The sequence below is a fragment of the Marmota marmota genome, unplaced genomic scaffold (genome assembly GCF_001458135.2).
Source record: "Marmota marmota marmota unplaced genomic scaffold, marMar, whole genome shotgun sequence".
NCBI classification, from domain to species: Eukaryota; Metazoa; Chordata; class Mammalia; order Rodentia; family Sciuridae; genus Marmota; species Marmota marmota.
Genome location: NW_026000172.1, coordinates 693,966 through 719,451, shown reverse-complemented (window position 1 = coordinate 719,451; position 25,486 = coordinate 693,966). Strand labels below are relative to the sequence as shown.

The 25,486-nt window shown below is 54.4% G+C and overlaps 1 protein-coding gene across 5 annotated transcripts in view; it reads right to left on the bottom strand.

Annotated features, from left to right (window-relative positions):
• Tcf7l1 (transcription factor 7 like 1) overlaps positions 1-25,486 on the bottom strand; it is a 112,544-nt gene that overhangs the window by 18,960 nt on the left and 68,098 nt on the right. Inside the window, exon 1 of one of the 5 annotated variants that reach the window (XM_048787768.1) lies at positions 1,408-1,970. The exons of 1 other annotated variant lie outside the window; for it this stretch is intronic. The gene's annotated coding sequence lies outside the window, so the exon portion shown is untranslated. Of the gene's footprint in view, positions 1-431; positions 1,373-1,407; positions 1,971-25,486 lie in introns of those variants that run through there. 3 more of the 5 variants (XM_048787770.1, XM_048787769.1, XM_048787771.1) reach the window with 3 other exon arrangements.

Genomic DNA, 25,486 nt, shown 5'->3' with positions numbered 1-25,486 from the left:
AGCCCTCAGGCCACAAGCCAGGTCACAGGCGTGGCTCAGGGAGTCTGAGATCAGTTTGGGACGGAGCTAGGGCTTGGGGTCTTGAGTGACGCTGGTGGCAGTGCTGAGTTTCTCAGCCTTGGCACCACTGGCATTGGGCTGGGTAGTCCTCTGCCGTAGGCAACAGTGCTGAAACATGAGTAGCGCTTTGGCCTCCACCTACTGGAGGGTCGTAGCCTCCTGCCCAGTGTGACAGCCAAAGACGTCTTGGACGTTGCCAAAGGTCCCCGGGGAAGGGAGGCTATGCCGATTCCCTGAGACCCATGGGGTTTGTCTGCCAGGGTCTGGGATGTCAGGCACACACACGCGTGTGAACACGCACCTAATGGTAAAGGGCTCTGGCAATAGCTAGGATCTCGGGTTGCTTGCCATGTGCTTGGTGTCTCACCCACCTAATTCGGGGTCTTGAGCTTTGGGGGGAGGAGACCACCCCAGCCTCTTCTCCCCTCGGGTCCAGACTCACATGCTGAGTGTCCCAGGAGCCTGCAGGGTGGGTGACAATCTGAAGGCCTGCCCACCACTGAAGAGCAGTCCCTTATAGGTGTGTCCCCCAGTGTGGGAAGACAGCAGTGTTGCCTCTGGGGTGGCATGCGTAGAGGACGTGTCCTGGGTTAGCAGTGTGGAGGACTGTCGCTCTCCCCGATCACCACTGTGCCTTTTCAATGGTTTGCAATGTATGCTGGGGTGGGGTGTGGTGACCTGTAGGACGGGAGGTCTTGCAGCTGAGGAGAGGTGCACTGCAGGGGTGGTGAGCGCCCCAGGACCAGCATCTGGGCAACAGGAGTGGCAGTGCTCACTGCACCTCCCACCTCAGGTGAGGACGCCGGAGTGGCGGGGCTGTTCTGAGGTCCTAGGTCAGGCCCGTCCAAGGCCAGGAGATGAAGCTCCCTCTGCTGGTGATTCTCACGAAGGTCAGCCCCTCATTCACGGGGCTATTGCTCCTGTCCTTGGGGATTAAGTGACATGTGGCTGAACTCAGATTCTTTGCCCAGTAATGGAATGTGGCCAAAGGAAAGCTGCTGGGTCCTCTGAGCCCTCAGGTGTCCATGCAACTGGTTCCTGCAGGCTTGGCTCCTGGCCAGCTTCCCCACAGGGCGAGGGGAGTACCCTGCAGGCAGGTCGTCTCCCTCCTGGGAGTCCCACTAGAATGCAGAGCCTGGGCAGCAGCCTCTGGGGTGCTGCACATGAGATAAGGACTCTTGGCATGGGAAGGAGAAAGGGGACAAGAGTCAGGCACAGCCAGCCTGGACTCACAGGCTGCACAGCCTGCCACCAGGTGTGTGATGGACAGGTGGGGGCAGCTCCCGAGGGGCTAGGGCTCTGGACGGTGGCTCAGGACGTGAGGCCAGGGTCTGACCACATCTTTACCTTTTAAGGAAGGCTGATTCTGTTCCTTTTTTCACTGGAAAAGTTGAATTCTCTCAGCAGCCACCAAAGTAGTCCTGTGGTCTCCCCAGCTCTCGGGGGAGCTGGACGGCTGATGGGTTTCCCACGCTGGAGCACCTCTGGGGCACCCAGGGAGGCCCCACTGGCCACGCTCTTCTTGCACCATGCTGAGGGATGCTCCTCAGACTGCCGGAGGTTTTCACCTCCACATTCCTAACTCAGGGTGAACTAGTCTTTTGGTGACATCTGTGTCAAATGCTGCTGTCGGTGTGGTTTGGCCCACTAGGCAGAGGGTGCTGCTCCTCATTTCCTCATTGCTCCGAGTCCCCTTCTGTCCCTCGGGCTCCTCCCCGGAGCCCTCCTTGGACGAGCACTGGGCCAGGTGGGCTGTTTCCGCTCGACTTGGGCCTGGGGAAGGGACCCTCTGAAGGATGTTTGCCCTAAAGACCTGAGCCCCTCTCCTGCAGGGAGGTGGAGAATCATCCTCCAAGACCAGCTCCGCCTGGAGACCCAGCAGCAGATTAATTGCAGCTGTGCCCTGGAATTTCCCCAGCACACAAATCTTCATGATGTAAAACAGCTGGGAGGAAGTCCCAGCATGCCCTGTACAGAGGTGACCTGCCACAGCGCACAGGTTAACCCTCCCGCTCCCGGGTGCAGGGAGGACAGGACCTGTCCCTGTTGACCCACCACGCCCCAAGCTTGCTCCCAGGGGCAGGACCCACAGGGCTCTGGGGACACTCACATTCTGTTCTCAGAGAAAGCCCTCTGAGCGGACCCAGGACCCGAGGAAACAAAACTCACGTCACAGAATCCATAGCACGGCTCCAAATGGGATGCTGCTGTGGTGGGGAGTGAGGAAAGCAGCAAAATGTCCCCAGGTGTGACAACCACAGCCCCAGGGCCTGCTTTCCAGACTCACTCTTTTTTTGTGCTTCAGTAGCAGAAGATGGGACTTGGCAAGTTTAGGTGACGGGTCCTTCCTGCCTCTGTGGTCCCCAGTGGTAAACAATGAATGACTCCAGAGACCTAAGAAGCCGGGGCCCCTTGAGTGGGAAGTGAGGACCCCCGTCCTCCCCGAGAGGATGCTCGGGCCTGGCACACCAAAGTAAGGCTACAATCCCCAGCCCCACAGGCCCATGTCTTCCCACAATGACATTCAGACGCTCTGCTCTTGAGGAATATCAGAAAACATACAGACTCAGACAACTTCACCAGACCACCTTTCAGTGAATGAGCTAAACAGACACTTCTCAAAAGAGGAAATACGAATGACCAACAGATACATGAAACAATGTCCGGCATCATTAGCAACCAGGGAAACTCGAACCAGAATTGCACTGAGACCTCATCTGACAGAGTGGCAGTCGTCAAGAGCACAGGCAGAGTTTGTGCTGGGGAGGACATGGGGAAAAGACACTTAACCTGTTGGTGGGACTGTACTTGGTACAACAGCTATGGGAATCAGAATGGAGGTTCCTCAAAAGACTAGGCACAGAACCACCATATCACCAGAGGTGCCAGTCCTTGGTTTATCCTGAAGAACCGAGGTCATCACACTGCAGTGACACCCGCAGCCCATGTTTACAGCAGCACCTTTCATAACCAGCCTCGGCCAGCATCCATCAGCAGATGAATGGATAAAGGAAAACGTGGCCTATATACACAGTGGAGTTTTACTCAGTCGTAAAGAAAAATGGAGGGGCTGGGGTTGTGGCTCAGTGGTGGAGCACATGTGAGGCCCTGGGTTCGAGCCTCAGCACCACATAAAAATTAATAAAATAAAGGTATTGGGTCCATCTACAACTAAAATAAATTCTATAAAAAAAGAAAAATGAAATTATATCATTTGCAGGAAATGGATGGAACTTAAAAACATGTTAAGTAAAATTAGTCAAATGGAAAGTGGAGGGTGATATGTTTTCTCTCATGGGGAAGGTAGAGAGGAAAAAGGAAAAAAGATGTGGCAGGAATCTCATGAAAACAGAAAGGAGATCAGTGCAGCAGAGGAAGTGAGGGAAATGGAGGTACTGGGGAACAATATTAACCAAATTATATTGTTATATTGTGTGCATGTATACTATTTGTAACAAATCCCACTATTATGTACAACTATAATGCACTTATTAAAAATATGGAAAATGCGCTCCCTTTTAATTTTTCATTTTGAGACAGGGTCTCACTAAGTTGCTAAGGCTGGTTTCTAATTGTGATCCCCCAGCCTCCTGGGTCACTGGGATTATGCACCACCATGCCCGGCCAAAGGCAATTTTAACAAAAAGAATCCTATTATAAATGGAAACATATGAAGAAACACGAACATTTCCCTTGTTCTCCATCTTGCCAGTTGGGAAGCTAATTGATTCTCAAAGGTTTTCCAAACACCTACAAGAGTTTTGGCTCTGAAATCCTAACCAGCCTGATCTCCTCCCCGCTTAAGGCTCTCCCTGGTTGGATTCTGAGGTCAAGGGATAAAGCCCCAAACTCCCTAGCAGTCCAGAGCTGACCCCACCAGGCTGCACCTCCTGCTCCCACACCTCGGGCTCTGGGATCTGGAGGCAGCGCGGGCGCCCTGAGCCTGGTCCTGCCTGCCTCTGCCTGCCGCTGGGGCAAGATCCTTTGCCTTCTGCGGAAACGGAAGGACACCAGACCCGGCCCAACAGCCAAAAACACACCAACATGGCGCAATTAGCCCAGCAGCAGGGCGACAAAAGCCTCTCCAAGAGCGAAAAAATTGAGATTCCAACACCCCCACCCAAAAGGCATATTTTCCCTATTTTTAACTGGGGCATTATAATTAATTATACACAAGATTTAGGAGGACTGGGTCCCCAACAAGGCAGATCAGCTGGAACACCAGGAGAGCAGGACCACAATGCAGGCCTCCACTGTCTCATTTCGTTTTTGTGGCCCTGGGAGGGAACCTGGGGTCTCCGTTGCTCTACACTGTGCTTCATCCTGAGTCCCTTGCTTTCTTTTATAAAAAGAGTAGTTTCAGCATGTGTAGGAAGGTGGCCGCACCTAATCCCACAGGCCACCTCACTAGAAGTTGGGTTCCTCAAGTTTCTGGCCAGACAGTCCTTACAAATACGTCCAATTGAAAAGCCTCCTGCTCCATCATAAGCTGCTTTTGAAGTTAACATGACAGACACAATTTACTGCAGTTATTTAGAGTCACACTTCTGCAGGTTTCAAACCAATAAACTGGTGGTTTTCTATTCCTCATCACGACATTTAGTCACTTTTTTTGGTTCCAAGGATTGTACTTGGGGGCGCTTTACCATTGAGCTACCTCCCCAGCCCTCAAAAAAAAAATTTTTTTTCCCTTAGTTTGAGACAGAGTCTCACTAAGTTGCTTAGGACTTTGCTAAATTGCTGAGGCTGGCTTTGAACCTTTGATCCTCCTGCCTCCCTAAGCCACTGGGATTACAAGTGTATGCCACCACACCCAGCTCAGCCTTAGCAATTTAACAAGACACTTAATTTAACGAGACCCTGTTTTGCTGGGATTACAGGCGTGGGCCACTGCATCTGGCTCAACAGTTTTTTTAAAAAACATTTTTATTAGTTATTGATGGACTTTTATTTATTTGTTTGTTTATACGTGGTGCTAAGAATCAAACCCAGTGCCCCACACATGCCAGGCAAGAACTCTACCACATTTTTTTTTTTTAAATTGATGCTCTGCCCGCTCCATGCACTGGTGGCAGAGGGCTCCAAAATCATTTCACCTCTGAGTCATCAACTCAGAAGACAGTAAACAACAACATGTAGGTAGGACAGGCCTGGCCCCCAGAGGCCGATCAGCCCTGCATACTCTGCCTCTCCCCACACCACCCCCTTTTCCTCCAAGTTACCTCAAACTATTCTCCTCCAGCTCCAGAGAACCAGGAAATTTTGCCTACCAGAATTTGACAGAGGTTTTTTAAAAATGGGCTGCTCCTCAGGAACAGCTTTCAGTGAGGCAGGACAGAGCGTGACCAGGGTCCCAGTTCTTCTGGCCTCCTTGGACTCGACTGGCTCATCTTCAAAATGGGGTGTTTTACCTACCTACAGGCAGGGCCTGGACCCCATGGCCTCCCATGGAGGAGGACCTGGGAAGGAGGCTGTACACTGGGCAGGGGGTGTCTCCATGTGTCAATCACACTGGAGGGGACAGGCTGCAGGGCAGGGGGCACCTAGTGAGCTCTTGAGGAACAGGTAAACCAGGGGCTACTTTCTTTTCTCAGCTGCTTGGGAGGCTGAGGCAGGAGGATTGCTGGAGCCCAGGGGTTTGAGGCCAGCTCACACAACACAGCAGAAAAAGGAAGAAGAGGGAGAAAAGAACAGCAAAAAAAAGAGAAAGAGCAAGACTGCGTGGTCATTCAAGAGCGGTCATATTTGTTACTGCACCTTCTGCAGGGCTCTCCCTCTTCTGTGGGGCTTGGTGGGAAGGGGTCCCACCCAGGGGTGTGGAGGTAAAGCCTTAGACTCTCAAAACAACACAGCCCCAAACCCTGTCTTGAAGCAAAAAAGAAAGAAAAAACAAAAAATGAACAAACAAACAAAATCAAGGGAAGGCAGAGTCGGGGGAGGAGCTGCTCACTGTACCTGCTGTGGGGACCCTGGATCCTGGGGGGAGCTGACACTTGGCCAGGGGCATTTTTCTGGCAGGAACAGAGGTAAACTGCCTCAAGCACGGGCAGGGCCAGCCCAGTGGCCCTGACCAGGGCTCCCCCTGGAGCAGAGCCCTGGGATTCCAACCTGCTCTTGGCTCCTCATTTCTGTGCCTGGAGCTCCAGGCCCTGTCCTCTGGCCCATGTATAGGCTCCACTAGGTGAGCCCTGCCATGGCGGTTCCTGCTGAGCAGCCTCATTCGGGGTGACGGCTTCATGGCGCCTGCTTCACGCCACAATTCACTTCAGAGCCCTGTGTGGGTGATTCCCAGCCTTGGCTGCAGTGAACCTGGCTGACCTCCCGGAGCCTGTGTCTCTTTGCTCATGGGTGGACAGAGTCGTGGGACTCATTTCTAGCTGTGAGGGGCAGTGAGGTCTAAGGTGTGCGCAGGAGGTTTTGAGAAGTCTTGGTAAGTTTCCGCAGGAGAGAGCTTAAGCCAGGTTCACAGGGGTCATTAACATTCTGATCTTTGCCAACTGGAAAGGTTTGGAGTTTCAATTTGCATTTCTGTGTTATGGTTAGGGAGGCTGGGGGATGGGCTGGGGATGTAGCTCAGGGCTGGGGAGGCCCAGTGTTCAATCCCTCATACCAAAAAACAAAAGCAAACACCAAGACAAAGGCCCACAGCGGTCACCAAAGCTGTTTAAAGCAACCCTAGTTCAATTATTTTCATCCCAAACCTGTGCCATGAATCAAATCGCTGGAATCCAGGTCTCCTGTGCTGGCTGGGCCCCTTGGTAGCCTGTCCTGGAAGATCTTGGGGGAGTGACCTCTTTGAGGGCATGGGTGGAGATGAAGGGCACCAGTTCCCCTCTGCTCAGAGCCACTACTGCTCCTGTGCCCAGCCCATCTCCCCCCACCCCCGTCCGTGGGTCCTCACTTGCCCTCAGAACTGCCTGTGGACTGACCTGGGAGCACCCAGACAGAAGGAGGTGATGATGACCTGATGGGCTAGAGGGGAGACTCGACAAGGAGCACAAAGTGACTAGAGTATCAGTCTGGAAACCGCAGGGCAGGAGGGCATCTGAGTGGGGCAGCCATTCATTATATGATTTATTTAGCAGCTCTGAGAGTGGAACCCAGGGCCTCATGCATGCTATGCAGATGCTTTACCACTGAGCCACACCCTCAGCCCTTTTTATTTTGAGACAGGGTCTTAATAAGGTTGTTCAGGCTGATCTGGAACTTGAGATGCTCCTGCCTCAGCCTGCTGAGAAGCTGGGCTACAGGTGTGCACCATGGTGCCTGGCCATTTCTCAGGTAACATTGTATGTTATCTGATTTTATGTTACTGACCTCTGGATACAGGTAAAACAGATACTGTCATCTTCATTTTGAAAATGAGGAAACGAAGCTTGCCAGAAGTTCCTAAATTTACCCAAGGTCACTAAAACAATCGACATTGGTACTAGAAAGTGGGGCTTTGGGCTTTTACAGAGGAACTTGGAGGGTACAAGGAGACAGATTTTGCCTTCTTGAAGCCTTGGCCTGATCCTGGAAGCTTGGAAAGGCGGGTGTGGGATACAGGTGCTCCCATGCCCCTGTGCCCACAGCAGACCATGCCTGTGGGTCACTGCATGCTTCCTGCATTGGCTCTGTGGGACCAGGGTGTCTTGCATGACACCAGGTAGCTGCCAACAGGGGGCTGAGACTACTCTGCCAGGCTCAGATGAGGCCTGGTGGTGGATGGCCAGTGCTCTGTCTGGAGAGCAGCATGGGCAGGAACTTCCTCTCCTGCTGGCATCAGGGAAACAAGCTCCTGGGAGGGGTGAGGGCTGCAGAGAACGTGGCTGGCCACAGAAACAGATGCAGAGTCCCATGGACCCAATGCAGGCCTGGGAACTCAAGTGTGTGGGTTTCCCTGGTGGGGGAGGGGCTGGAAGGCATCCCAGGTATTGAGGAGGCAGGAAGCCAGGGCTGAGTGAGATCAATGGGGAACAGGAAGTGCTTATCTGGGGCCAGTAAAACAACCGGAGAAGAGCCAGGCAGCCTGGAGCTGCCTCCCAGTGAGGAGGCCCGGGAGTACAGATCCCACACCTCAGCCTGGCCTGAGTGTATACACTCTCGCACCCTGCCTCAGGGTTAGGGAGGAGGAGGAGTTCTGCATCACCCTGAAGGGAGGGCGAGGGATGCTAGATAGACAGGCTATGGGCCTTGTGGGTCAGACACCTATTTTGAAGTGGTACTGGGGATTGAACCCAGGGGGGCTCTACCACTGAACTACACCCCCAGCCCTTTTTATTTTGAGACAGATTCTCGCTATGTTGCTGAGACTGGTCTTGAACTCATGATCCTCCTGCTTCAGCCTCCAAAGTTGCTGGGATCACTGGTGTGGCCCCTGCCCCTGGCTTGGCCACATGCAGCACACAGACTCATGGTGCCACTGCTTCCTCTCTTCAGGAAAGAGTGTTGCCCCCAGTTTCCGTCTAATGATACCTCAGATGTCCCATTTACGATGTGTGTACATGTGTTTTGTGTACACAGACATTTCAGGAAAACTTTGATTTTTTTGGATGCTTGCTTACAATGAGGAGCCACTGTAAAAAAGCAGGAAAACAAGTGTGACTAGTACAAGGGGGTCTGAGGCCAGGGCAGCACCAGGAAGAGGCGCTGGGAAGGCCTCTGCAGACGCCCTGTGGGTAGGTGGCCCCAGGGACTGGAAGAAGAGGCTTTGTCCACAGACCCAGAGGTTAGCACAGCTACCTTCCATCTCTATCCCTGACTTGGAGGGGCACCCTGGCCTCGACTGGCCTGGCCTCTTCTTTCTTCTGAGTCAGTGGCCCACTCCACTGCCCACCGACTCCTGCTCACAGGAAGGTTCACATCTCCTCTCCGTCTCCTCAACACTTTCTGGGGACGGTACCCAGTCTTATATGTCCCTTGGCCCTGCACCATGGCATAGCACATCCTCCTGAGAGGTGCCTGGCCACCACCGCAGGTGTCTCAGGTACCGCTGCCCAGCCAGCTCCAGATGGAAATGTCGTGTCTCTGGGAAATCAGTGACTACTCTTGAACTTGTCCCTTGTTCGGTTGACCAGGGTGAAAGCAGTGAAACGGGAGCGGGTGTCCACTGCCAGTGGTGGTCTGCCAGCCACTGGACATTCATGGACAATATCTGTAGTTTTCTTATAGTTTTATTGTTTATAAACTGACTTCAGAAAGTAAGTGAATGCTGCCATCCCTCCCTCCGCATCCCCCGGTGGCTGGTCCCCGGGCTCCACCCACTGCACACTGGAGAATGGTGGCCCACGGTGTGGGGTGTGTACTGATCGTGTCCAGGTTTTCCTCAACATGACTCCATGACCACAATCTCCACAGCATCTGTCAGGTATCTTAAGTAATTTAAGAGAAGGTGTGCCCGGGCTCCTTGCAGACATGACACTGTTTCATATAAGGGACCGACACATCCATGCCTCTTGTTGTCCCAGGGACCTGGGACCAACCGTCAGACACCCAGGATGTTGCGCGTCCTACCTGGCTGTGCCACTCAACTCCACCCGGCGCAGGACACTGATGGAATGTACTGTCCGATATGGTGTCATTCCAGGAAAGTAGGTAGGAATGGCAGAGCCACGGCCACACCGTCTGCACAGGAGGGTCAATGGCTTCCTTTGAAGATGGTGCTTGCCCTGCACCAAGCTGTCCACCTGGCCACGTCCCTCACTGTTTCACTCTATTGTCAGCCTTAGAAGCTATCCACTGTGATCCTGGATGAAGGGACCAAGGGACTGAGGTACGCAGAGGTGGAGCAGCCTGCCAAGTCACCTCCAGAGACCACGTCAGACTCCCACCACCCAGTGCTGGGAGGGGGCAGCGTAGCTCCCGCGGCCTGCCCTGGGCTCCTCAGGGCGCCAGATACCCATGGTCCAGCTGCAGTCAGAACAACCCAGGGGCCTCCCCCAGCTGTAGAGGAGCTGTGAGGGCTCAGGTTATTTTTTGCTGCTAACATATAAACTACAGGGGCAAATGTAAAAGTAATTGAAAGGGAACAAGATATTAATGCAATAAAATCAATATTATGAACACCAATGTACAGCCGTAAAATACCCATCCGAGCGGCTAGACGGGAAGCCACCAAACCTCCACACTGTCCCCTGCTGTCCCCATGAGCCACTGGACAAGGCAGGGGGCTGTGTGGGCAGACAGCAGAGACCCTCTGGGCTAGGTGCCAAGCCACCTAGGTGAAGCTGGAGCCTCCCCTAAACTTTGCTAGTCGAGTTCGAGAGGAGGGAATCATGCACTCAGGAATGAGCCGGGCAGCCTGTCGGGTTGGCAAAGGCTTTTCCTTCTTAATCCCATGAGCTCCTCTCCATGCCCTGCTGGTGGGAGGATCTATAAGTAAATTCCTTCTTGTGCAACTTCAAGATCTGGAGCAAGTTTCCAAAGACTCGCCACCTCTAGGAATGCATCAAAGGAAGTGACTGAGGATGTGAGCAAAATACAGCTGTAGAGAGGGGTCCCGCAGCGGCTGGAAGACGTTCAATACCCAAGCAGCCATGAGGGCGCTTGGCCTCACGTAGCGGGGGAACATTTAGACATGCATAGGTGCTTGTCACAGATGCTCAAGTGGAGAAGAAGGATGCCAAATAGATAGAGAGTCCACTTTTGAAAAACAGAGATGTGGAGGGAGGGAGAATGAGAGCCAAGCCAAAAGTATCTCTGAATGACAAGATCATGAGCATCATTTTCTTCTTTTGGCTAAACAAATATATATGATGATTGCAGGTGAAGCTAATGAGGTTGGTGCTGTCCTCTATGCTAACCCGCCTCATAACACTGCAGTTTCTTTATTGGTGTGGGGGGTTTGGTACCAGGGATTGAATCCACACTGAGCCACACCCCCAGCCCTGTTTTGTACTTTATTTAGAGACAGGGACTCACTGAGTTGCTTAGAGCCTTGCTTTTGCTGAGGCTTTGAACTCACGATCCTCCTGCCTCAGCCTCCGGAGCTGCTAGGATTATAGGAGTACGGCACTTTGCCTGGCTAACACTGCAGTTTCTACCCACTGTTTGGGCTTCTCCTTAGAGATACCTCCATTGATCCTCAGCCCTGGGTCCCTTTATGCCTTTTTTCTTTTTGGTGCTGGGGGTGGAACCCAGGGCCTTGTGCACACTAAGCAAGTGTGCTACCACTGAGCTACACTCGCCGCCCTGCAGTCTGCCTTCATGTTCTTTGTTGATGCCCCCAGGGCAGGCACCCACTCACCCACCATTACTCATTTCTCAGTGATACTGTATGCCAGCCACCATAGTCCCCTACCTACACCCAGCTCCATTAAGGCTCAAGGTGGAAGTTTCTGGTACATGTGGAAAAACCACCAGCTCAGAAAAACCCTCACAGGGCTCACACAGGAGCCACTAGAAGTTGGAGAGGAAACGCCTGCGTTGGGACAGTCTCCATCACCCCAGAATTTCCTGACATTCCCGATGGCCCTAGCTGGTCACTGGCCTTGCTTCTAGGCAGAGAGAGGGGCTGCTGTGTTCTCCAACCTCTGCAGCCCAATCCAGGGCTTGGTTATGGAGGAGGCACATACTGAGCAGAGAAACCCTAGAGACCATCTCCTGAGTGGCCTGGTGGTGCCCAGGTCTAGGCAGAACCTGGGCATCAGGTCAGTTACAGAACTAACTGGAGACTGTGAGTGACCAGGCTCTGTATCTGGTGACAAGATGCCACTCCTGCCACTTCAGAAGGACCTGGTTCCTTCCGCTGACTCTAAAAGGCCATCACTGGATAGGAAGACAACTGTACTTTGTGTCCCAGGATCCGTGATGGGCACACAGAGCCAGGTCGTGGAGGTGTGGCCCCTTTCAATCCTTTTTTTGTAGCTCAGTGGCCAAATTCTCCACTTGATCCACCTTGACGGTCCACGGTCAGGAATCCTTAGCCACTCAAGCACGTGCCGAATCAAACTCAAAGCCAGGGTTCAAGTGGGCCATTGATTTCTTTCTCCTCAATTCCCACTTTCCCATCAGAAGGAAAAACAGTCAAAGAAAACCAGTGTTACTGGCAAAACCCCCACAGACAGACAGGCTGCCACTCTCCCCTTATCAACGGTCCTTCTGCTCCTTCCATCCCTCCGTCCACAGCAGTCTGGCTTCCCTGCAGGGACACTAACCCTGCTAAGGCTGCTGCTGACCTCCTAGCTGCTGAATGCACTGCCACCTTCCAGGTCTCTTCCCTAGTAAGCTCCTTCCTCTCTGGGACACCCATCTGGCCCCCTCCGTCACCCCTGGTGCCTCAGCCCCCTGGGGGTGGGTCTTCTCAATTCCCTGCCCTGGCCTGCCCTCTCTCCTCATTTCCAGCCTCAGCACTGGTCTAGCTTTCCAATGTCCTGGAAGCCAGGGCTCTTCTGAAAGCCCAGGGGACACTGCCACTGCACAACTGAGGCAAGCCAGGACACAGATTACCCCGATCATGGCACAAACCCTAGGGACAGTTCTGGTTTCTTTTTTCCCAGGCCCCTGCATCTGGCAGAGGTGAAGTCCACTCATAGTAACTCTGGCCGGCCTCTCAGGTCACTTCCACACTAGCCTCTCACCACTGCCCCGACCTCCGAAGATGGCGCTAACCCTCTGCAGTGCCTCTGCAGCCCAGCTGTCCTTCTCCCCACTGACTGTGTCACTGCCCTGCCAAGAGCTCTGGTGCTGCCCAAGTTTGCAGAAAAAACTACCTATCTTCCCTGTGGGCCTCAGGGCTCCAGCCTGCCCCACACTGGCCACCTGATCCCACCCGACAGCACCCCCTGACATTTCTCTAGCCACAGTGCTCACAGCGCATCCCAACTTATGCCTGGGAGAGACTCCTGCCAGGGGCTGGTCACCACCCTGGGCACCTTGGGTCACTGGTGGTGCAGGTGGTGGGCTCCTGGAGGACCTCTGCTGTCCTCACCTGCACTTGGAAGGTGGGTAGTCCACATACACACACACAGGACCCTCGTGCATAGCAGAAGCGGCTCTGTGATTTCTGGAGAGCACCATCACTGGCCTGGCCTGACTTTGGGTGAGGACAGGGCACTGAAGCCACAGCAGTTGATCCCAGTGCTGCAATCGGTTGGAGGACTTACTGGAGGCCCCGGCTCCAGGAGGACTGTCCATACTCCTGCTCCCCACTGCTTTCAGAGTTCAAGCTTTCAGAGTTCAAGAGGCCTTGCGGTCCTGGGAGCTCCCATGGACATATGGCCCACTCTGCTCATGGCCTGACCTCTTTTTTTTTTTTTAGATTTTTTTTTTTTTTGAGAGAGAGAGAGAGAGAGAGAGAGAGAGAGAGAGAGAATTTTTTAATATTTATTTTTTAGTTCTCGGCGGACACAACATCTTTGTTTGTATGTGGTGCTGAGGATCGAACCTGGGCCGCACGCATGCTAGGCGAGCACGCTACCGCTTGAGCCACATCCCCAGCCCCTGATCTCTTCTTTTGGCAACATCTTGAAGAGCCTATAATCCCAGCAGCTCGAGAGGCTGACAGGAGAATCATGAGTTCAAAGCCAGCCTCAACAACTGTGAGGCACTAAACAACTCAGTGAGCCCCTATCTCTAAATAAAATACAAAATAGGGCTGGGATGTGGCTCAATGGTTGAGTACCGCTGAGTTCAATCCCCAGTACCAAAAAAAAGTGCAACTTCTGGTCCTTACTTCTCTGTTGGGACACGCGGGTGCACTTGGAAGATGGGTGTCAAAACACACACACACACACACACACACACACACACACAGTCCCCATGGCACTGCATAGTCCCCTCCCACGCCCTGTCATGGGGGTTGACAGTAGGCTGTCACAGGCTGGCCCTGCAGGTCCCACAGCTCACTTGGCCCATAGTCACAAGCCTGCCCCAAATGCCTTCTCTTAATGTCTGTTGGGGAGCAGCCTCTGGAGGTGGCCATCCGAGGTTTGGCTTGTGTGATGCACCTTGATAGAAACCAAATGTCCTCAGGTACAGGCCTGTGGCCTCTGTCGTCATAGTTAGCTTTTATGGCGGGCTCTAGGGGCTGAAATAATTCTACTAATATTATTGGAAATAAATTTTATAGCTTGGGCTTTCAACTACCACACACACACCAGCAAGAATTCCAGAAGTAGTTGATAACTGTAATGATGCTTTTGAGTGTATATTCAGCTCCTGCACGGTAAGTGCACACTGTAAAGATCCTGTGAGCCACAGCTTCTGCAGAGTCTTCACGCAGGCCATTGCAAGCTGACAAGGTGCTGCAGAGAGCGAGTTCTTCACCAACTATGGCAAGACCTGAGTCCCCAGAGGCCTTACCTGGACTCCATACCCATGGCCTCTGAGCGATGGGTTGATTCCTGCACACCACCCGGAGATGGACAACGTGGGAGACCCCAGTTTGATGTAAACCCCGGGAGATCTGAGTGTAGGGAGGGGGCATCTTGGGGATCCCCCTACACGTGCACAATGTCTGTAGTCCCAGCCACCTAACTATGGAGACCGCCAACGTTGGGGGGCTGCTATGGTGCCGGCCAGCGTGGGACACTCCTGGGCAATGCTGCCCGCTCTGCACTCCTCGCCCAACCCCCCCTATCTCCGGCTCTCCCCCGGCGCTTCTTTGTCCATTGTTTAGAAAAATGAATCAAGCCACGACTTGAGGCTTGAATTCAGCTTAAGAAATTGTGTGGCTCGAAAGGTCTCCTTCCAAGTTTTTCCCAAAAGATTATTCTCCAAGAAAAAAAGAAAACAAAATGGCTAAAACTGAAACATTTTTCAGTCTCTATTATCCCACGGCTCTCTTTACCCCTTGAGATGCCATTTTCAATAGCAAACGGGGCGAAGTTTGAGGGCACGGCCTGGAGAAGCTGTTTAATTTCTACCACCAAAGACAAACTGGGATTCTCTCAGGCCGGATTTTCCCTCAGGCCAGCCCGCTGCTTTATGGGCCAAACCACTGAAAGAACAAATGAATGTGAAAAACCTGCCTTTCAGCAGCAGCACTGAGATTTCCTACAGATACAAATGACCCAGCAAACCCCGTCCAAGATAATAGAAAGGAAGCCTGGGTTTATGGTCGAGTTGCAGGCTGGCCACTGGATTTTCTAGGGCCTGGGTGTGTTCACAGGGAGGGCAAGGTTCACCCGCAGGCCGGTTCTGAACCCCGACACCAATCAGGGACACCAATCAGCGTGCCTGCTGCAGGCGAGTACAGCTGCATTCCAAATACGCACTGTGCGACTACGCTGCGGCCTCTGTGGTTCAGGGACGGGGACCCTGTGGCTTGGGGTGGTCACAGTCTAGCAATTGAGGCCAGCGCCTGTGTCCCAAGAGATAATTGCTGTGTGAGTGGGCAGTGAAGGCCAGAGGAGAGGCTGCATTTGGCCTGGAAGGGCGCGTCCCACGCAGGGCAGGGCTCTCTGTTCTAGAACCACATATTCACTCCTTAGCTGAATTCCAGATAACACGGGACATGGGGCCCTGGTTTCCCAAGACAATGACAGAGGAGAATGTGGTTGATTGGCTTGGGTCTCAGAAGGCTGTGATGGTCAGGCAAGGGGACATGCCCACCTGCGTATCTGCAAGGCCTGGGGGCAGTGTGGCAGCACACTCACACGCTTGCACACTCGAGCTCTGACTCAAGCTCTGACTCAAGCTGACAAGCCGTCGAGTGTGTCCACCTAGCATGGCAGAACCCTTTCCTAGTGAGGTGAAAACGCGTAGATGCAGAGTTCTCAGACTTGTGATCTCTGTACCAACTGTGGTGGTGTTGGGAGGAGCCTGATCCGGCAGGCCCTGCCTCCCCGTCCACCCCCACTTCTAGCAGGTCCCAGGAGGGCTCAAGACCACACCTGGGAACACCCCAGACACAGCCCCGGGTACCCCTCAGCGTAGTGGTGTGCACCCTGGGGACTGGGTGCTAACCTGGGGGACAGGCCAGAGGGGGAGCCCAGGCAGGCCCTGGGGAGGCAGAGATCGGTACTCTGGCTCCTGGACTCATGGCTGCCCTGTGGGGAGGGCAGTGGCTGAGGGAGGTGTCCACTGGGGCCCAGCTACTGAGGCGCAGGGCAATGCTGTGTGTGGGAAGGGACCACAGGGTGAGGGGCAGTGTGGTTCTGATGACAATGATGGAAACTAATCGCTGTCCGCATAATAAGCGCAGCCATCGGTCCAAGCTTCTCCCAGTCCTCCGTCAGCCCTGTGAGGTCAGTATTGTTGCTGCCCCCACTTCACAGACGAGGTTCCCAGGCCACACAGCGTGGAGTGCGGAGCCAGGATCTGAATGTTAGATGTCGAATCTCATGACCCTAAAAATACTCAGAGGGAAATCGCTTCCTGATCCAGAATCACAGAAAACGAGGAGTCTAAAGGAAGCACCAAAGCTCAGGGTGGGCCCACCAGACGGGTTGCTCGTGAGCGACGGCATAGGAGGAGCAGAGTCCTGCCTGCTGGGTGTCCCCTGCCAGGGCAGCAGGTGTCCCCAGAGCTCAGGGGACAGAAGCACCTGGAGGGCAGCTGTGCAGTGGGGTGGGCCCTGGGGACCAGGAGCATCATGTGAGCAGAGTGGCAGGGACGACCTGGACTGGGCTCCACCCCAGTCCTTGGATAGGAAGGAGGCTTTTTAGAAATTTGTTTTTGAAGCTTTTAAACAAAGGCCTGCGATTTAGAGGCAAGTGCACGAATCCCGTGTGTAGCTCGAGGACATTCTAACATGTAGAAATTATGTAACCAGCACCCAGGCCAAGATAACAGATCCCATTCCTGCAGCAGACAGAACTCCCCAGGAGGCAGCCAAGCAGCCTGACCCAACAGGTGGGGGCTTCCTCTTACAGCGTCCCCCTCTGCCCACCCTGCAGGTGAGGTGCCTGGATCTGCCACGGCTCCCTCACAGGTGAGCATTGCAGGTGCTCCTGACCTTGCCACCTGAAGCATCTAATTCGGACTCCCCAAAGCTTGGTTGCCACAAACAAAGAGCAGACACAGGTGGAGGGGCCTGGGGACCACGCCAACCCCTGAGAGGCGGGGGCGCTGGCCCCAGAGCAACACCAGGCCAAAAACTGCCCAAACTGGTTACATTCCAGCAAGATTAGCACAAGGCCGGGCCTGCTCGTGCCCACCCTCCTCCCCTGGAGCCATGAAGAGGATCTTCAGCTATTTCCCTCCTTGCAGCCCAGACACCCTGACAGCGCCCCACCCTCTGTACTTTAACCTCCCCTTTGCCAGGAAGCTTCTCAGGGGCTATCAACACCCCACCAACAAAAGTCCCTGGGGAGGGTCAGGGGGCTCAGACAAAGGCTGTAGACACCAGGCCTGCCGACCACTGCACAGTGACCACTGGGAGAAAGGGCCGGGGCTAGACTCCACGCAGGACAGACAGGCTACCCACAACTGCCGCTCCTGCTTCAGCACCTTCCCCGCAGGCTGCAGAGGTCCCTGACAGGGCAGGGCCCTGCCCTGTCACACACAGGCCTGGGAGAGGCCCAAGGGTCAGGGACTGAGGCCTGGGGAGGAGTAGGAAGGGAGGCGGCCTTTCTCAGGGGTCGGGAAGCAGGCTATGGCTCTCTCACAGGCAGGGCCCAGCCGGAGGCGCCTGTGGACAGTCCTCTGAGGTGTCTATGGACAGTCCTCCACAGGCATTCCCGTCAGTCTGCTGGCAGGGCGGCCACACGTGAGTTGGGGTGAATCGGCATTAGGGGTCCTCAACCCCAAACGCGAGATCAAGGTCTGGCCTTCTGTTTTCAAAACCTCCTCCAGGTTCTTCGAGTGCACTGTCCTTCACCAGAGCCTCTCAGGGTAGACGTCCTCACGTGCTGAGGATCTTGCTATGCTGCCAGGTCCCAGCGACGGGCCTGTGGGGGAGTGTCCTGGTGATGCCCACCTGGCTGTGAGGCACAGTCCCCTCACTGGTATCCGGCTCATTGCCACTGGAGAATTGCAGGTCACCACCCCCCTGGGGGCAGCCAGCACTGCGCTGTTCCCAGCACTGGTGCCAGACAGGGAGGGGTGGGGTAGCAGAGCTCAGCGGTCTGATGAGGCCACTAGGCATCGGGGTAGGAGAGGGGCCCCCAGCGGAAACAGAAACCAGAGCTCCTGCCCTGGGGTGGTGAGCATACAAGAAACTTAAGGGCAATTAAAAAGCAACAACCACAATTAATACGGTTTACACAGGCAGAGCTCATTAAGTGCTGGCTGCAGGCTCCAGCGACTCCCAGCGCAAGCCCTTTCTTCACCCACAGCCGCGTGAATTGCAAGCGACACTCCAAGGGGAATATTTGAATGGCTATGAAACAGTCTCTGAGCCCCCAGATGCAGGGGAAAGGACCCCTTAACTACAATGGACCCCCAAAAGGCCTTGCCCAGGGACGCCTGACGGCCTGGCTTACACTCCTGGCCAAGGTCAGTGTGGCGAATCTTGCTCCTTGGGGTTTGTGGATCTGACACTGCAGGGGAGCACTTGCTTAGCATGCACAAGGTCTTGGGTTCCATTCCCAGTACCACCAAAGAAACCCCCAAACCAAACAGAGTGCCCTTTTGTGTCAGTTCTATAATTCAGAAGCCTCCCTCACCTCCTGACATCTGCCCAAATCTGAATTACCAGTGCTGCCCCGGGGCGGGGGGCGGGGTGGTCACCTCATCCCTGCTGCATAGCACAGGGAGCCCACGCAGGGCTTGTGGTTTGCAGGAGCAGTAAGTCTACAAATGATTATCCCTGATGATGCAGAGCAGCCCAAATAGAGCCCTCACCGGCCACCTGTGCCCGCTGCCTTCGGCCCTCCCACCTGTTCCCGGTTGCGAGCTACTTAGCAAAAAGGGTGCAGAGCTCCCAAAGGTGGAACAGCCCCCAGCTCCTACCCAGTTTCCTGCAAGTCACAGCTGACAGCAGGGTCTGTGCGTCCCTTGCTGTATGCACATGGTCCACGGTTACTCCTGGGCCTCAGGTGACAAGTGTTAGAAGATGAGTATAGTCCGGGGCGGGAGGCTGGGCTGGGCTCCGAGCTGAGGACCTGGACCAGGCCAGCTCTTACAGGATGATAAATAGCAGGAAGGTATTTTTGAGATGGGGGGTGGCCTACAGCCCCTTTCCCAAGGCCCAAGGCGCCTCCTGGGGGTCCACCTTCTCAATCTTAAGAGAAAGCTCCTGCATGAGGTCTGGTCTCTCCCTGAATGCTCCCCCATGCGTGTAGCCGGGAGGAACATGGTCCCTATCTGCCATGCTGGCTTGCCAGCATAAGCCAGCCACAGAGACAAGCGAAGACACCACCGTGAGTGGTGGTGGAGCAGCCGCATAGGCCAGACCTCCCACCCTCCACGGCAGGTTCTGCTCTGTCCTTAGAATAGGAAGAGTCCCTCTGCAGTCATGGCCTGCCACTCTCCCTATTGAACGGGCCACTAGGTCAGGGGCCAACTTCCTCCAGGGGTGAGGGCTTTGGTTAGGAGTGCTGCAAGCCTCAAGAGGCCCTCGGCTGCTCCCCAGGCTAAGTCTTGGGCTAATGTCCTCTGGTGCAGAGTGTCTAGGCTTTCTGAGGCTTTATGCTGAGAGGCCTCTTGTTTCCTCCAGCTGCCGCCACTCAGCCCCGAAGGTGCAACCTGCACTCTGGGCCCAGGGCTGGGAGAACGGGTGGTGGGTGCTCCTGGGAGTCACATGCTCCGGTGACAGTGCAGACGTCACCGGAGCATGGTGGGGGACACTTGCTCCATCACACTGTGACTTCTGTGGCCCTTCTCCTGGGAGCCAGAGAGTCCTAAACTCCTAGGGAAGCACTTCTGGAGGGGCCGGAGGTGAGCATGGGAGGCAGCAGTCAGAAGCGCCCTGGCTTTATGCTGTGCCTGGGGAGCTAGGGTCACCACGAGTGTGGCTCCTGAAGGTAGGGCCCTCGGCCACGAGGCTGTGGCTTCAAAAGGCACCCTCAGCTGAAGACCACTGGGAATCCAGAGGCGCTATAGCTGCTGGGAGGGGGACTTCCTTCTATCTCCCTCCAGCCCCAGCAAGCATGGCCAGCACAGGTGCTGGACTCTCCTGGCCTGCAGGGTGGACTCACCTGTTGGTGGGTTTGAGGGCCAGCTAGGGGGTGGGTGGAACACAGCAGGCAAAACTGAGACTCGATTCTAACTGTCCCAACTGGCAGGTGACTTTGGGCAGGTGCCACTCCTCGCTGAGCACAGCTGCTAGAAAAGGTCTCTGGAAATACAGGTGTGGCTGCCCACTGCTGCCCCACGCTCTGCAGGTGTGCCCGCCCACTGCCACTCCACACACTGCAGGTGTGCCCACCTCTGTCGCCCCCACCTGCCTGTGCATGCAGATGTGCCCGCCCACTGCCTGCCCACCAACTGTCGCACCACGCACTGCAGGTATGCCAGCCAGCCCACTGCCACTCCGTGTGCCTGCTCACTGCTGCCCCCCACGCCCCACGCACTACAAAGCAGGAGGTTTGATTCCTCCTGCCAGCATCCCGAGCGCAGTACAGGAGTCTCCCCAGACCCAGTGTCGGGGTGTGGGCCACCAGCAAGGCCGGGACCTGCCCACTAAGAGCACTGACCTATTCTTGCTTATTCAAAAACAGTATTCAGATGGTGAGAAAAAGTGGTTATTTTTTCCTCTTATTCCCAAAATCATTCAATTAGACCAAAAGACCAAAATCCAAACCAGCCAACCACAGGCGCCCACACAAGGAACGGACCTGCACCCTGCCCTGTTCTTCCTCCTGGCCTCCGCCACTCGGCCGGCCCCAGGACTTTTGGAGCCACCTGGAACCCAGCTCGTGAGGCCTCGTGGCCCATCTCTGCTCACACTGGGCACCCTCAGAGTCCGAGCTGCTCCTTCGAGCCTGAAGTGGCTCCACAAGGCCCCTGGAAGGCTGTCTGTCCCCAGATTCCCTCAACCTGCGTCCAGGGCTTTCCTTGACAGGGATACCAACTCTGTGGGCAGCGTGACCCACGTAGGGTTACTGACCCTTCAAGCTAGGCTGTGTCTGATATCTTAGCATTTTTTTTTTTTAAAGGCCAAAATGTCAACCTGTGGGGGTGGGGAAGAGGGCTGAGGTGATGGCGGTAGAGATTGTGGCTCTGTCACAGATGCCCCAGGGGCAGACAAGAGCTGGCTGGCACTAGGCATTAGCATCTCTGCCAAACTCAGGACTCACTATCTTGTACTGGTGCCTGACATCCGCCTGGGTGGGGGTATTTACACCAAGAAAATTGGCAAATGCCAATTTGCCTGAGCGTTCCTCCACCAGAGGGCTGCTGGTTAATACATGCCTGCATTCCGCTGCTCCTAACACCCCCTGCGGGATCCCCCCCCATCCCTCTGCACCACCCTGTTTTGGCACCAGGAATTGAACCCAAGGCTCTGTGATAGTGAGCTACATCCCCATGCCGTTTTTTTTTTTTTTTTTTTGTTCGTTTGGTACCAGGGATTGAACTCAGGGTCTCACTGAGTTGCTTAGTGCCTTGCCATTGCTGAGGCTGGCTTTGAACTCACGATCCTCCTGCCTTGCCTCCCAAGCTGCTGGGATTACAGGCATGTGCCACCACGCCTGGATCCTTTTTATTTTTTATTTTGAGATGAGGGTCTTGCTATGTTGCTAAGGCTGGCCATGAACTCAGGATTCTCTTGCCTCAGCCTTCTGAGTTGCTGGGTTTACAGGTGTGCACCATCATGCCTGGCTTCCCACTTCTCTTTCTTGTTAGAAAATTAATGCTTTAATTTAAAGGATGCACCTACTGAGCACGCAGGGTGCTGACGGGGTGGACTTGGCCGCAAGCCAAAGCTCACAATTTCTATAAAACAGCACTGATGACCCTCAAAACAGCCAGCACTGCCCTAGTTCTTGGCGCCCATAGACCGATGCTCATAGCGCCTCGGGCCGTAGAACTACCGTGATCTCCTCTCACAGATGAGAAGCTGAAGCAGAGTGGCAGAAATCTTGCTCCTGGGTCACACCTGGGAAGCTGTTTGCAGCACCAGACCTGAGGGTGTTCCCGCCCCAGGAGCTCCTGGGTCTCTTCTGAGTCTCCTGAAAGCCTGGTGGAAGCCCAAGTTCAAACTCTCAGGGTATGAGGCCCCCAGGGAGCAAGGGCGCTTGTGGGGAGCATGGTCTAGGAAAGGTTCTAGGGAGGAGGTCAAAGCCACTCAGGCTCAGAGGAGGCTCTGCAGATCCCAGAAAGGTGGCTGAGTGGCATGTGGGGCCGGCCTGAGAGCTGGGCTTTTGGCTCCTGTCACAAACCCTTTCTGCCGACATGCTGTGCCAAGGGGACACAGGCCTCCCACCTGGAGCAAAGGAGATGGGGGCCAGACTGGGATGAAGAGAGCAGAACAGGCCCAGGCCTTGCAGACAATGCCTGCGGCCAAGTCCACCCTTGCCCACCAGAAGCTGGAGACTGAACAAGTCCCCGTGCCACAGGATAGCCAGGGCTGCTGCTTCTGGGCAGCAATGAGGCTGCACATCTGCTGGGTTCCCCATTAGAAATTCTAGAGGGAACCACTGTCTCTAGCCTCTAAGGAGGGAAATTAATGAATACTGAAAATCTAAACTCCTCATTGCTGCTTCGAGGATGAAAGTAGCCACATCCTGCAGCCCGAGGTGCATGGGGCCCTTCCTCAGGACGCTTAGAAAGAACTGAGTCCGCTCCCTTTTCCCTACTTCCCTGTTTCTTCTTCTCCAGGGAATGAGTCAAGTCAATCAACAAGTATTTATGGAGTGCCCACAGGCTTGCTGGCCCGGAGGAGATGTGGGCTGCTGGGAGAGGCCCAGGATGGCTCTTGCTCAGACAGCTAAAGGAAATGTCAATCCTCGGCCAGGTCTGAGCGGGCGCCCGGGGTGGGTTTACTCTGGACCAACCCCTCACTGCTGGCTGGGCTGCCTGTTATCAGGAAGGCCAGAGTGGGTGGATCACCACGTCCATGAGCATTTTGGGAAAACTGCAAGCACAGTGCTGAGGATCCGGTGGTTTGGGCGGGGGCGGGCTTGGCCAAGAGCCTCTTCTTCCCCCAGCTCCCGGGGGCCCTGCAACAGTCAGAGTCAGTTCCACGGATGTTGTCAGATGTTCACCATTTTCTACTCTGCAGATGTAAATGTGGATGAACTGGATGGGAGAGGCTAGGAAAACCGAGGCCAATGGAAACAGCCTCCCCGGGGGGTAGATTCTCTCTCGTTTGTTAACTGGGTTGTATTTACTTGGCTTTAGATTCTGCTACTCAAAGTGGGCCCCACAGACCAGCAGCAACAGCTTTGTAGGGATGGTGTTAGGAGTGCAGAGTTCCCAGCCCAGGGCAGAATCTGCATTCCTGCAAGCCCCATGCACAAGCGTGTTCTGAAGTACTGGTCCAGACAACTGTGGAACTGAGCCCTCGGGACTCCCTGAGGCCACATTTGGGGCACCCCTGCCTTCCACACTGCAGGTGCCCTGGGTTTTCCGTTCACAGAAAGCAAATATTAGTAAAGCCTAATGTTTGTAAACACTGTCAGACTCCTGATTTAAGAAGAGGCCAGTTGGAAGGACCTGGGCCCACCGCACAGGACCCAGAACCCAGCTCTGCCTTCCTCTGCATGCGTTGCTCACCTACCAGGGCACGCTGGCTCACAGGGCTGGCTTACAGGGCTGTTTTCAGTACTCAAGCTGTGTTTGGATAACCTGTATGGTTGCAATTAGGATCACTGCATCTGGGGAAGTCACCACAACCCCCCACATAACACGGTGATTTTAATGACAAATACCACATTGGGAGACTTCCAGCAAGCCCAGGGGGAGCCACAGAAGATGCAAATTTGCATATTCACAAAGGAGCAGTCCCAGCTGCAGCGCTGAGGCTTCATTCCACAGAGCCCTCATGAAAGCTGATTTTCAAATCCTCACAATTTGGGGGAAAACTTAAAATCCCACCGCCAGAGAAAGAGATTGGAATTGATTTCTCTTCTGTGAATCCTTAAGTAGTGCAAGTAGAAAAAGTCCATTTGTCTAATTAAATACAAATTAAATACAAATATCCAAATAAATTTAATTCAAAGTTTCTCGAAATACTCAGTTTGGGACAGAAAACATGCAAAAAGATGGCCTAACTGGAAGAGCCTTCTCATGGGCTTTGGACCTGGGGACCTGGGTCCAGCTCAGCTCTGGCCTTCTGGCTTCCTGCACTTGTCTTCAGTGTTTGAAGTAAAATGTAAAAATCACCTTAGGCTTTAAGAAGAGAAACCTTTGCCTGTAATCCTAGTGACTTGGGAGGCTGAGGCAGGAGAATCGCAAGGCCAGTCTCAGCAACTTAGTGAGGACCTAAGAAACTTAGCAAGACTGTCTCAAAATAAAAAAAATATATAAAGGGCTGGGGATGTGGCTCAGGGATTAAGAGCCCCTGGGTTCAATGCCCGGTACAAAAAAGAAAAACGAGAAGAGAAATCTCTGGCAGAGGGTGGCGTGCGTGCAGGTGCTTGTGTAAGGAGAGGCTGCTGTGGTGGAGGCCACAGTAATAGGCCACATGCCAGCCAGACTCCTTGGATCTGGTAAAGCTCTGTTCACTCGGCTTCCTCCAACATGGGGACCTCAGAAGGCCTCCTGTGCGCCTGCCACCAGAAGCCACTTGGCACGCTGATTGTCAGCACTGGCTCTGAGGCTGTCCTGCACCAGGATGCAGATTGGTGGGAGGCCCAGGGACAGACTGCAATCTAAATGAGGAAAGGGAAGAAAAATTTTTATGCCCCTTTCACCCAGGAGCTTAGACCATGCAGTGTGCTGGGAAAGTCTGAGGTTAGATATGGACCTCACAACAAGGAGGCCAAGGAGCGGAGGCAGAAACTAGGGACTTAGAGGAGGAAGGAGGAGGCTGGGCAGAGGCGCTGTGCTCAGGAAGGGGACTGGTGCATACAAGGGCAGCGCCACTCACAGGGACCCTCGGACTCGCTGCTCCCTGCAGCAGAAGCCAGGGGCAGTGGCGCCTCTGGGGTCAGGGCAGAGGGTGTCTGCACACTGCTGTGATGGGCGGCATCAGGGTGGTGGTGAGCAAGCAGAACAGACCACCCTCAGGCCGCCCAGGCCATCTTTGCTCTCTGAGAGGCACGGTCCATCTCCAGTGAGGCCCTTGCAAAGAGAAAAGTGGGTTTGGCTGGGTGTCACACTGTGTTTGGGCTGGGTCCCTGCTGCCAGTCCAGGGTCATAGGAGTGCTATGGAGAAGCCAGCAAACATGGGGTTCCAGCCTCATGGTACCAAGGGCTAAACTGCAGGACCAGAGATAGCTGGTGTGGTGACCACTCTGGTAACCCCAGCAACTTGGAGGCTGAGGCAGGAGGATTGCCAGTCCGAGGCCAGATTCAACACTTTAGTGAGTCCCTGTCTCAAAATAAAAAACTAAAAAGGGATGGGGATGAGGCTCAGGAGTAGAGCACCCGGTGCGTGGGGGGGGGGGTTGATCCCCAGTACTGAAAAAGAGCCAGAGATGGAAAAGACCTGCCTGCAATACCTAGGCCCCTTCCC